The sequence below is a fragment of the Hyaena hyaena genome, unplaced genomic scaffold (genome assembly GCF_003009895.1).
Source record: "Hyaena hyaena isolate Hyena2069 unplaced genomic scaffold, ASM300989v1 scaffold_297, whole genome shotgun sequence".
Classification (NCBI taxonomy): Eukaryota; Metazoa; Chordata; class Mammalia; order Carnivora; family Hyaenidae; genus Hyaena; species Hyaena hyaena.
This window is the reverse complement of record NW_024080929.1, coordinates 383,303-396,191: the sequence shown is the minus strand read 5'-3', so window position 1 is coordinate 396,191 and position 12,889 is coordinate 383,303. Positions and strand designations below refer to the sequence as shown.

At 38.6% G+C, this 12,889-nt stretch overlaps 1 pseudogene; it reads left to right on the top strand.

The window, feature by feature from the left end:
* Positions 1 to 8,067: 8,067 nt before the first annotated feature.
* LOC120241993 lies at positions 8,068 to 8,762 on the top strand (annotated as a pseudogene).
* Positions 8,763 to 12,889: the final 4,127 nt, after the last annotated feature.

The window sequence follows — 12,889 nt, the reverse complement described above, 5'->3', positions numbered from 1 at the left end:
GTGATCAGAAAAGATACTTTGTATGATTTCAACCTTCTTGGTTGTTATGACCTATTTTGTAACATAAAATATGGTCTATCCCGGAGAATGTTTCATGTGTACTAAGAATAATGTGTATTCTGGTATTGTTGGGTAAAATATTCTGTATGTGTGTATTAGACACAAATGGTCTATGGTGTCATTCAAGTCATATATCTCATGATTCATCTTTTGTCTGAGTTTTCTATACATTTTTGAAAGTAGGCTATTGAAATCTCCTACTATTACTGTGTTGTTTGTTACCCATTTCTACCCTCAATGCTGTCAAAATTTGCTTCATTTATTTAGGATCTCTGGGATTTGGTCCATAAATATTTATAATTACTATATCTTCTTGGTGAACTGACCCTTTTATCACTATACAATTCCCTTCTATATTTCTTGTAACAGTTTTTGACTTAGAGTATATTTTTTTGATATTAGTATAGCTATCTCTTTTACCTACTCTTTACACCAAAGTCCTTACTTTTAGGTCCCAACGTTTTACTGTCTCCCTTCAAGACCTTCAATGCTTCTCTCCTGTGGAGTGAGAGAGGGTGACGTGAGTTCCTTTTAGAAGTTAAGTGTGTGCTACTAAGATATTTTATTATTTTTACAGTGAATCCAGTGGACTAGTGAACAAGTTATATAGTCAACTAGGGATAGGGCTGGCCCCCTCAGAGAAGAAAGTCCATAGAATATCCGACAGTCTTGCCTGCACATTCATGAGGCTACTTCTTTAAAACCTCCGATTGTAGGGGAGGCAAGATGGCTGAGAAGTAAGGAGCTTCGTATATTTCACTCGCCTCATCTCCTAAACAGAGAAGGCCTGAAACCATAGGACAGTGAACTGCAGGAGTCTGGGAGGAAAAGAGACAGAGTCCACTAAGAAAGCCTCATAGGTGCATGAGTACAAACTGTGGAAGATAAAAACGGGGCTGAACTCCGGGACACGGAGAGAAGGATGGGAATCCCCTTCGTGGAAAGCTGCGGAGAGTCAAGAGGAAGAGGAAAAAAGGCTGAAACTGGTCATAGAACTGTCCCTGGAAAAGATTAAAACCTCGGCCCGGGCAGAGAGTGATCCTATTTCTACCTGTGACACTATATTTGGGCTGGGTGCCCCAGTCCCAGGCAGTGCCAGGAGAAACTGCTCCACTGCTCTCCTGGCTGGTTCCTGGGCTAGGAAGCTGCCCAGCCAGAAACCGCTCTGCTGCTCTCCTGGCTCGATCCCAGGCTGGGAAGCAGCCAGGCCTGCGGGATTACGTTTCAAAGGGTATCAATAAAACATGTGGACTAAGACCTGGAAATGAGGCGGGGCTTGGGACATAGAACATGGCCCACCTTGGCTACCCCCACCCATGGCACAGGGAGATTGGACCCAAAAGAGTGATTTGGAATGCTTGGTTCCAGAAAGGACTGGAGCGCCACCAGTTTCCTCCCTGTAGCCATCAAGACAGGACCTCAGGGACTGGCCCTTGGGACCACAGTAGAGGCTAGACTTGCCTAGACCAAACCACACACATCCCCGCGAGAGAGCAGCTTTTTTTCTTTTCTTTTTTTTAACCAGAGCTGGGGCAGGACCAACATGAATGCACTGCCATGATTAATTCTAGATCAATTCTTTCTATTGAGATATATTTTCCTTTGTCTCATTCGTATCCTCCACCCTCTGCTGCGCTGGGCACTCTGGTCATTACAGTAACTTTTAATTCATTCTCTAGATGTATAATCTACACCTCCACCATTACCTCCCTATCTCTCTCAGGAGTAATCAGACTATATAGTTTTTCTGCATAACATTATCTTTGTTTCTTTCTCCTCACCTCCTACCATATTCTCCTCTATCTCTGAATTAAGACTCTTAGTCTCTCTGCCTGGTCATTGTACATTTTGCTTTCTCTCCACCATTGTCATTTCTTTGTATGTGCTCTTCCATCAGCACTGCATACACCTGCTCTTTAATTGTAGCTGAGAATTCTGCTTTTATGCTTTTAGAATGTGTTTTTTTTTTTCCTTCCCCCGCCTTCAATTAGCTTGTTTTTTGGATTTGTCTGTGCCTTTGTTCCCTGTGTGTTTGCCCCACTGTTTTCTTCTCCAGGGCTACCTCAAGAAACAAGCCAAAGTACATATAGTGGAGAGTCCCCAATACCACTACGAGTACAGAAATAAACTAACCAAAGAGTCAACAAGAGAGACCAAGAGACACGATTCAAAGAATGCTTTCTGAAAGGACAGGCCCTGGACAGTCAATGAGCCATCTTTAATATAGTAGTATTTGCAGGTGCAGAGTGCATAACAAGCTTTTAAAATTAATAAGATATAAAAGGCTAGCTGAACTGATAAAACGGAAGAACTCTCTTCCAAAGAAATTCCAGAAAGAAATAACAGCTAAAGAACTGCTCAAAACAGATATAAAAAACATACTTGAACAAGAATTTAGAACAACAGTCATAAATTAATCTCTAGGCTTTAAAAAGGCTCAGAAGACAGAAGAGAAGCTATTGCTACAAAGAATATGGAGCTTAAAAATAGTTGTGATGAATTAAAAAATGCTATAAATGAGGTGCATAATAAAATGGAGGTGTGCAATGCACAGATTTAAGAGGCAGAAAGGAGAAGAGGTGAATTAGAAGACACAATTATAGAAAAAGAGGAAGACAGGAAAAAGACAGATAAACTGATCCAGGAGCATAAAAGAAGAGTTCGAGAACTGAGTGATACAATCATCCAGAACAATATCCATATCATAGGAATTCAAGAAGAGGAAGAGAGATGAAAAGGTGCTTCAGAAGTCCTTGAAAAAATTATAGACAAGAACTTCTCCAATCTGGAGAAGGAAACAGACATTGAAATCCAAAAGGCACAGAGAACTCCCTTAAGATGTACCTTGAATTGATCCTCTGCATGACATATTATAATGAAACTGGCAAAATATAAAGACATAGAGAGAATTCTGAAAGCAGCTAGGGAGAAAAGGGCCCTAACATACAAAGGGAAACCTATCCGAGTGGTGACAGACCTATCTACTGAAACGTGGCAGGGCAGAAAGAAATGGCAGGAAATCTTCAATGTGATGAACAGAAAAAATGTGCAGCCAAGAATCCTCTATCCAGCAAGCCTGTCATTCAGAATAGAAGGAGAGATAAAAGCTTTCCAAATAACAAAAAGTGAAAGAATTCGTCACCACTAAACCAGCCCTACAAGAAACACTGAGGGGGACTGAGGGAAATGTTGCAAGGAACGCAAGGTACTAACGATACCACCACTAGCATGAATCCTACAAAGAATACAATGACTCTAAACCCATATTTTTCAATAATAACACTGAATATAAATGGACTAAATGCCCCAATCAGAAGACATAGGGAGGCAGAATGGATAAGAAAATAAAATCCATCTATTTGCTGTCTACAAGAGACTCATTTTAGACATGAGGACACCTTCAGATGGAAAGTAAGGGGATGGAGAAATACATACCATGCTACTGGAAGACAAAAGAAAGCTGGAGTAGCTATACTTACATCAGACAAACTGGACTTTAAAGTAAAGACAGTAACAAGTGATGAAGAAGGGCATTATATAATAATTACAGGGTCTATCCATTAGGAAAAGCCAACAATTATAAATGTCTATGCACCAAATACCAGCACACCCAAATACATAAAACAGTTAACCTCAAACAGAAACGACCTTATGGATAAGAATGTGTTAATAGCAGGGGATTTTAATACTCCACTAACAGCAATGGATAAATCAACTAGACAGAAAATCACTAAAGAAACAATGGACTTGAAGCACCCATTGGACCAGATGGATTTGACAGATATATTTAGAACTCTACATCCTGAGGCCCTGGAATTCACATCTTCTCAAGTGCGCATGGCACATTCTCCAAGATAGATCACATACTGGGACATAAAGCAGCCCTCAATAAATATAAAAGAATCGAGATCATACCAGGCACACTTTCAGATCACAATGCTATGAAACTTGAAATCAATCACCGGAAGAAGTCTGGAAAACCTCCAAAAACATGGAGGTTAAAGAACACCCTACTAAAGAACGAATGGGACAATCAGGCAATTAGAGAAGAAATTTAAAACTATATGGAAACAAATGAAAATGAAAATACAACAACCCAAACTCTCTGGGATGAGGCAAATGCAGTCCTAAGAGGCAAGTACATTGCGTTCCAGGCCAGTTTCAAGAAATTAGAAAAAGCACAAGTACAAAATTTAACAGCGCACTTAAAAGAACTAGAAGGAGAGCAACAAGAGCACCCCAAACCCAGTAGGCGAAGAGAAATAGTAAAGATCAGGGCAGAAATGAACAATATAGAAACCAAAGAAACAGTTGAAAAGATCATTGAAACCAAGAGTTGTTTTTTTGAAAAAATAAGCAAAATTGACCAACCTCTAGCCAGGCTTCTCAAAAAGAAAAGAGAGAGCACCCAAATAGACAAAATCATGAATGAAAATTGACTTATTACAATCAATCCCTCAGAAATATGAGCAATTAAAAGAGAATACCATGAAAAATTATATGCCCACAAACTGGACAACTTAGAAGAAATGAACAAATTCCTAAACACAACTCACTGCCAAAATTCACACGGGAAGAGAGAAAACCTGAACAGACCCATAACTAGTGAAGAAATTCAACCAGTTGTCAGAAATCTCTCAACAAATAAGAGCCCTGGGCCAGATGGCCACCATGGAGTATTCTACCAGACATTAACTCCGAGTTACTACCCATTCATCTCAAGTTATTCCAAAAAAATAGAAATGGATGGAAAACTTCTGGACTCCTTCTACAAAGCCAGTATCACTTTGAATTCCAAGCCAGAGAGAGACCCAGCAAAAAAAGAGAACTATAGGTCAATATCCTTGATGAATACAGATGCAAAAATCCTAAACAAGATACTTGCAAATCGAATTCAAAAACACATAAAAAGAATACTCCACCATAATCATGTGGGATTCATTCCTGCATTACAGGGAAGGTTCAATATTTCCAAATCCATCAATGTGATATATCACATTAAAAATAGAAAATATAGAAACCATATGATCCTGTCGATAGACACAGGAAAAGCATTTGACAAAAATACAGCATTCTTTCTTAAAGAGTCTCGAGAAAGGATAGAAGGAACTTACTTAAACATCATAAAAGCCATCTATGAGAAGCCCTCAGCTAACATCATCCTCAACGGGGAAAAACTGAGAGCTTTCCCCCTGAAATCAGGCACACGACAGGGATGTCCACTCTCACCACTGTTGTTTAACATAGTGCTGGAAGTCCTCGCATCAGCCATCAAACAACAAAAGGAAATAGAAGGTATCAGAATTGGCAAAGTCAAACTTTCACTTTGCACAGACGACATGATACTCAGAAAACCTGGCAGACTCCACCAGAAGCCTACTAGAACTGATCCATGAATTCAGCAAAGTCGCAGGATACAAAATCAACCTACAGAAATCGGTTGCATTTTGATACACCAACAATGAAGCAACAGAAAGAGAAATTAAGAAATTGATCCCATTCACAATTGCACAAAAAACCATAAAATACCTAGGAAGAAACCTAACCAAAGATATAGGAGGTCTCTATGATGAAAAGTATAGAAAACTTAGGAAGGAAATTGAAGAAGACACAAAGATATGGAAAAACATTTCATGCTCATGGATCAGACTAATAAATATTGTTAAAATGTCATTACTGCCCAAAGCAATCTACACATTCAGTGCAATCCCAATCAAAATGGCACCAGCATTCTTCTCAAAACTGGAACAAACTATCCTGAAATTTGTAGAGAACCACAAAAGACCCCAAAGTAATAGCTAAAATAATATTGAAGAAGAAAATCAAAATGGGAAGCATCACTATCCCAGACTTTAGCCTCTGCTACAAAGCTGTCATCATTAAGACAGTATGGTATTAGCACAAAAACAGACACATAGACCAATGGAATAGAATAGAGAACTAAGAATTGGACCCTTAAATGTATGGACAACTAATCTTTGACAAAGCAGGAAACAGTATCCGGTGGAAAAAAGACAGCCTCTTTGACAGATGGTGCTGGGAGAACTGGACAGCAACATGCAGAAGAATGAAACTAGATTATTTTCTCACACCACACAGAAAAATAAACTCAAAATGGATGAAGGACCTGAATGTGAGACAGGAAACCATCAAAACACTAGTGGAGAAAGGAGTAAACAACTTTTGATATCAGCCTCAGCAATTTCTTACTCCACACCTCTCCAAAGGCAAGGGAATTAAAAGCAAATGAACTATTGGGACCTTATCAAGGTAAAAAGCTTTTGCACTGCAAAGGAAACAATCTACAAATTAAAAGGCAACCAAAGGAATGGGAAAAGATAGTTGCAAATGACATATCAGATAAAAGGTTAATATCCAGAATCTATAAGGAACTCACCAAACTACACGCCCGAAAAACAAACAACCCAGTGAAGAAATGGGCAGAAGATATGAACANGGAAAACAGTGTGGAGGTTCCTCAAAAAATTAAGACTAGAACTCCCCTATGACCCAGCAATAGCTCTGCTAGGAATTTACCCAAGGGGTACAGAAGTGCTGATGCATAGGGGCATATGTACCCCAATGTTTATAGTAGCACTTTCAACAATAGCCAAATCAAGGAAAGAGCCTAAATGCCCATCAACTGACAAATGGGTAAAGAAGATGCGGTTTGTATATACAATGGAATACTACCTGGCACTGAGAAAGAATGAAATCTGGTCATTTGCAGCAATGTGGATGGAACTGGAGGGTATGATGCTAAGTGAAATAAGTCAGGCAGAGAATGACAGATACCACATGTTTTCACTCATATGTGGATCTTGAGGAACTTAACAGAAGACCACGGGGAAGGGGAATGGATTTTAAAAAAAGTTACAGAGAAGGATGGAGGCAAACCATAGGAGACTCTTGAATACTGAGAACAAACAATACTTGATGGGGGGTGGGGGAGAGGGGAAAGTGGGTGTTGGGCATTGAGGAGGGCACTTGTTGTGATGAGCACTGGGTGTTTTATGGAGACCAATTTGACAATAAATGATATTTAAAAAATAATAGAAATCCTTAAAGCAGCCAGTGAAGACATCATAAGTTTTATATATACGGGAACAATGAATCAAACATCTGTGGATTTGTCATCAGAAACCATGGAGACCAGAAGACAGTGGGACATTTTTAAGGTGCTGAAAACAAAGAACTGTTAACCCAGAATATTCTCCATGTAGTGTGGATATGCTTCATGAGTAAATGTGAAATAAAGACATTCTTAGGCAAAGGAAGACCAAGAGACTCTGTGAACAGCAGATACGTTCTACAAGAAATGCTAAACTCAGATCTTTAGGATCTCTAGGGAAAAACTGGAATTTTCAAGAAATGAAGGAAGAGCATAGAAGATAGTAAATCTATGGATAAAAATAAAAAAAAAATATTTCTCCTAAATTCTTTAAAATGTGTGTTACTGCTGAAATCAAAAGCGTGACAGTGTCTCGTAGAGTTTCAATGTAAATAGATGATATACATATTAAAATATAAAACAGTAAAGGGTCCCATATGGTTAGATCGCTTCTGTATTTTGTTTAAAGTGGTAAAATACTACCTAAATTGATTATGAAAGGTAAATGTATATATTATAGTCTCTACTGAAATTATTCAAAACATAATTCAAAGAAAAACAACAAAAAAGCCAACTTGTTGCACTGAAATAGAAATAGTAAAATCTACCCAGGTAATCCAAAAGAAAGCAGGAAAAGGGTAAGAAAAGAACAGAGGGGAGAAAAGAAACAAATAATATCACATCTAAATCAAATCCTTGCCAACCATTACACTGAAGGTTAAAAATCTAAACACACAAATTAAAAGGCAGAAATTGAAATAATCAAAACAAGACCCAGTTATATGCTGTCTATAAGAAATGCGCTTTAAATATAAAATATAAAGATATATATATATAGGTTGAAAGTAAAATGATGAAGCCCTCTCGCGTGAAATAGCAGTAGCCAGAGCTGTGCAATGTTGTCCATGACAGTGGTGTGCTGGAGACCTGGCCTAGACCTGGTGATGAAGCCTGACAGCTCCGTGGGCCCTTTGCAGCTGCACTTCCTGCCCTATGCTTCCAATGGATGTACTATACTGGCAATTGCTTGAGGAGAGTTTTCAGTTGTGGCTTCTGATACTTGATTGAGTGAAGTGTTTTCAGTTCACAGCCAAGATGGCTCCAAGTGTTACAAATTTACAGACAAAACAGTCATTGGATGTCACGGTTTTCATGGAGACTGTCTTTCCCTGACGATGATTATTGAAACAAGACTAAAGATGTATAAGTATTCTAATAATAAGAGGATTACGACGGAAGCGATTGCTGAAACGGTGTGTACAATCGCCTATTCATAAGGTGCTTCTTTCCACCCTGTTTACAACATCACTGGGGGACGGGATGAAGAAGGCAAAGGAGCTGTGTACAACTCTGACCCACTAGGGTGCTACCAGAGAGACTTCTTCAAGGCTGGAGGCTCAGCAAGTGCCATGCTACAAACCCTGCTTGACAATCAGGTTGGTTTTAAGAACACGCAGAATGTGGAGCATGTCCCACTGTCCTTGGAGCAGAGCCAGGGGAGATGGACATGTACACTAAGAATACACTCAGAATCTGCATCATAACCAAGGAGGGCATCAGGGGGGAGACTGTTCCCCTGAGGAAGGATTGATGTGTGTGCTGTTATCACAAATCACTTCAAAACTGGTTAATTTTATATCTCGGAACTATCAGACTAATTGGCTTTGTTAAAACATGAAACCTGTTTTTTTTTTTTAAAGTAAAACGATGGAAAAGATATATAACGCCAATAATAATTGAAAGAATGCTGTGGTGTGGCTATATTGATTCCAGACAAAGTAAACTTCAGAGCAATAAATATTACCAGGAATAAAGAAGGAATTAGATAATTATGAAAGAATCAGTTCGCCAAGAAGACATAACAATTGTAAATGTATAAGCATCTAACAACAGATCTTCAAAATACAGCTGATAGAACGTAAAGAGGAACTGAAAGATAGAACTTAAAGATAGAACTGAAAGAGGAAATAGGCAAATCCATAAATGTATATGGTAACTTCAGTACAGGTGTCCCAGATGAATATGAATATAGAAAACCTAAACAACATTATCAATAAGTTGAATGCATCTTCTTATCAAGTGCACATGAAACATATTCTGGGCCACAAATATACCTTAAAATTGTACAAGGATAGAAGTCAAACAAAGTATGCTTGCTGACCATAATGATGTTAAACTAGATAGAAAGAAGAGATATAAAATACCTGGAACACCTCAAATATTTGGAAAACATTACTAAGTAACCAATGAATTAAAGAGAAAAACTCATGGGAAATGAGAACATATTTTGAATTGAAGTACATTTAAGTTGCAATATTTATGAGATACATCTAATGTACTTGTTCAAGGGAAGTATATAGCACTAAATCATCTTTTAGCAAAAGGTTTCAAAGTGAGGATGTAAGCATCTACCTTAAGAAACTAGTAAAGGTGAGCAAGTTAAATTCAAAGAAAACAGAAGGGAGGAAATGGTAAAGATAAAAGCAGAATCACTGAAAGTGAAACAAAAATAATTGAGAAAAGTCAATGAAACTAGAAGCTATATCTTTGACATTTTCATTAAAATTGATTAATTTGTAGCAATACTAACAACAACAACAAAAAAGAATGAAGACACAGATGGCCAATATCAGGAATGAAAGAGGGGGTATCACTACAGAGGATACAGGTATAAAAGTATATTAAGGGAATACTAAAGAAAATTGTATGCCTATAAATCTGAGAACTTAAATTGAACCAGTTCTTAAAAGACACAAACTACTAAAGTTCACTCAAAAGGAAATAAGTAACTAGATAGTTCTATATTTATTAAATAATTTGAATTCATAGTTAAAGAATTTCCAATAAGAAGATTTCAGGTCCAGATGGCTCCACTGGAGGATCCTGTCAATCATTTAAGAAAGGACTGGTACTAAATCTATACAATCTCTTACAGAAAGAAAAGGTCAATGTAACCCTAATATAAAAATCAGACAGGGGCACCTGGGTGGCTCTGTTGGTTGAGCGTCTAACTCTTGAATTGGGCTCACGTCATGATCTTACCATTTGTGGGATAGAGCCCTGCCTGCATTCGGCTCTGTACTGACAGTGCAGAACCTGCTTGGATTCTCTCTCTTCTTCTCTCTCTGCCCCTTCCCTGCTCATGCTCTTTCTCTCTCTCTCAAAATAAATAAACATTAAAAAATCAGACAAAAACTTTAAAGAAACTTAATATCCATAATAAATATAGATGCAAAGCCCTGAATAAAATATTAGCAAATAAAGATTAATAATATATAAAAATGATAATATATCAGAACCAAATGAAGTTTATCTCAGGAATATAAGGATGATTCATCACTGAAAATCAATTAGTTTAGTTCAACATAATAACAGATTAAAGAAGAAAAGCTATACTCTCATATCAAAAATCATAGGAAGAAGAATTTGACAAAATTCAACATCATTTCAATTATCCACAAACAAAACATGGAAAGAGCCTAAGTATCCATCAACTGATGAATGGATCAAGAAGATGTGGTTTATCTATACGATGGAATACTACATGGCAATGAGAAAGAATGAAATCTGGCCATTTGTAGCAATGTGGATGGAATCTTAGGGTGTTATCCTGATTGAAATAAGTCAGGCAGAGAAGGACAGATACCATATGTTTGCACATATAGGTGGAGTATGAGGAAGCTAACGGAGGACCATGGGGGAGGAGAAGGGGAAAAATAGTGGGGGAGAGGGAGGGAGGCAAAGCATGAGAGACTCTTGAATACTGAGAACAAACTGAGGGTTATTGGGGGTGGGGAAGAGGGGAAGGGGGGTAATGGTCATGGATGATGGCAGTTGTTGGGATGGGCACTGGGTGTTATATGGAAACCAACTTGACAATAAATTATGAAAGAAATAATTAAAACCTCTCACTGTTCCTATGTAACCATCTCTGACCAATGAGGTGGTGATTCAGTAATTCAAGGCTTTTTCTAAGGATCTGTGATATTGTTTCCCACTTAAATGGAATTGAGTTTAAAGGGCTTTCAACTCTTTAAGCCTCCTTTATCTAGTCTTTTGCCAAGTGTGTCTTGTGACCTTGAAATCTAGAATTGGCTGTGGTCAAGGCTGACAGAGGTCTTTGAAGCCTTTTCTTTGGCATCAGAAAAGGAAAGGAATAAAATGAGAATTCTTGCTAGATCTGTAATCAAATTTTTGCAGTTCAGGTCCTCTGAACTAAGACAACACTCTGCTTTCAGAGAGAACCTTGTTGTCCTATCTGAGTTCTTGGATTCCAAGGCTACTCTTGTACCTATCAAGTGGGACTCAAAGTGATCTCTGAATGCGCTACCTATGGAGAAGACCACTAACTAGCTGCGGCAGCCATGACTATATGAGTGACACACACTCACACTTTCATCTCCTTATTCCACAGCCAGCTTCAGTTCTCACTGACTTCCATCCTTTGCAGAACAACATTTTCCTGTAAATGCAAATATTCAGGTTGTCCATAGCTGGCTTTCTGCCTGTGGCTCTTTGATAGAAATAAGGCTAATAATAGAGTTTTGTGTGAAAATAGAGAGCTGAATCACATCAAATAATCATGAGGCATTCTGCTGATTAATGGGCTGATTGTCCTCAAGGTCATCTGGTCTGAACTTGGCTAGAAATCATTAAAACGTGGATTGTTACTCAAAGCAACAGCCACCACTTCTGAGCTTCCATTTTAGCCCAGAATAAGAGATGAGAATCAAATTCTTGACTGTACCTTTAATTGAGGTTGCATCAGCTTGTCTTCATGTTTCCCTAAAGGGTAGCTAATCCTTGATGCATATAACCTGATTTTCCCTTTGGTGGGATTCCCAAATACCCAGTCTCCAGGTGTTTTTTCCTACTCCAGTTTCTATAAAACTTGGCTTTAAAAATATACATGAAAGGGGGCGCCTGGGTGGCTTAGTCGGTTAAGCGTCCGACTTTCGCTTGGGTCATGATCTCGCGGTTCGTGGGTTCGAGCCCCGCGTCGGGCTCTGTGCTGACTGCCAGCTCGGAGCCTGGAGCGTGTTTCAGTCTGTGGCTCCCTCTCTCTCTGACCCTCCCCTGCTCACACTGTCTCTCTCTCTCTCTCCTAGAAATAAATAAAAACATTAAAAAAAAATAAAAATAAAAATATACACGAAATGTAGAGTTTATACAATGTGTAGAATTTATTGAGCCAGTTGTGTATAAGGCCTTGGTTCCCCCCCCACCCCCCACCCCGCTTTTCTTACTGTCCTTTATTTTGTTTTCTTCCATTGGGCAAGGGTAGAAAAAAATGCTTTCCAATGTTTCCCCTAGGGAATAAAAGGAAGCCCTTGATAAAAACATTCTATCACTGAAAATAAAGTATTGGTACGCTTGCCACAAGGGACAAACCAAAGACATCATCAGGAAATGAAAACATCTTTGTAAGTTTCAACGTGGCAGCTTGCACTTTAGTGAGTTTTTACCGATGTGCTGTGGGTTTTTCCCCCTCAATTACTTTATTTTCTTTTTTTAGTGAGAGGAAGCTATTATTATATTTTAAGAGAAGATGACCACTTCAGCTTTGCTAAGGCAATCATTCAGGACAGATCAGAAAGGTTAAGAGACTTCCCCATCAACGATTGCCCATTCTGACCTTGCTGCTCATCTATTCCTTAGGTTTGCCAATGGACCTTCTAATACGGAGTTGGTCTTCCTATGAGCCCTTCTGTGTCTTGA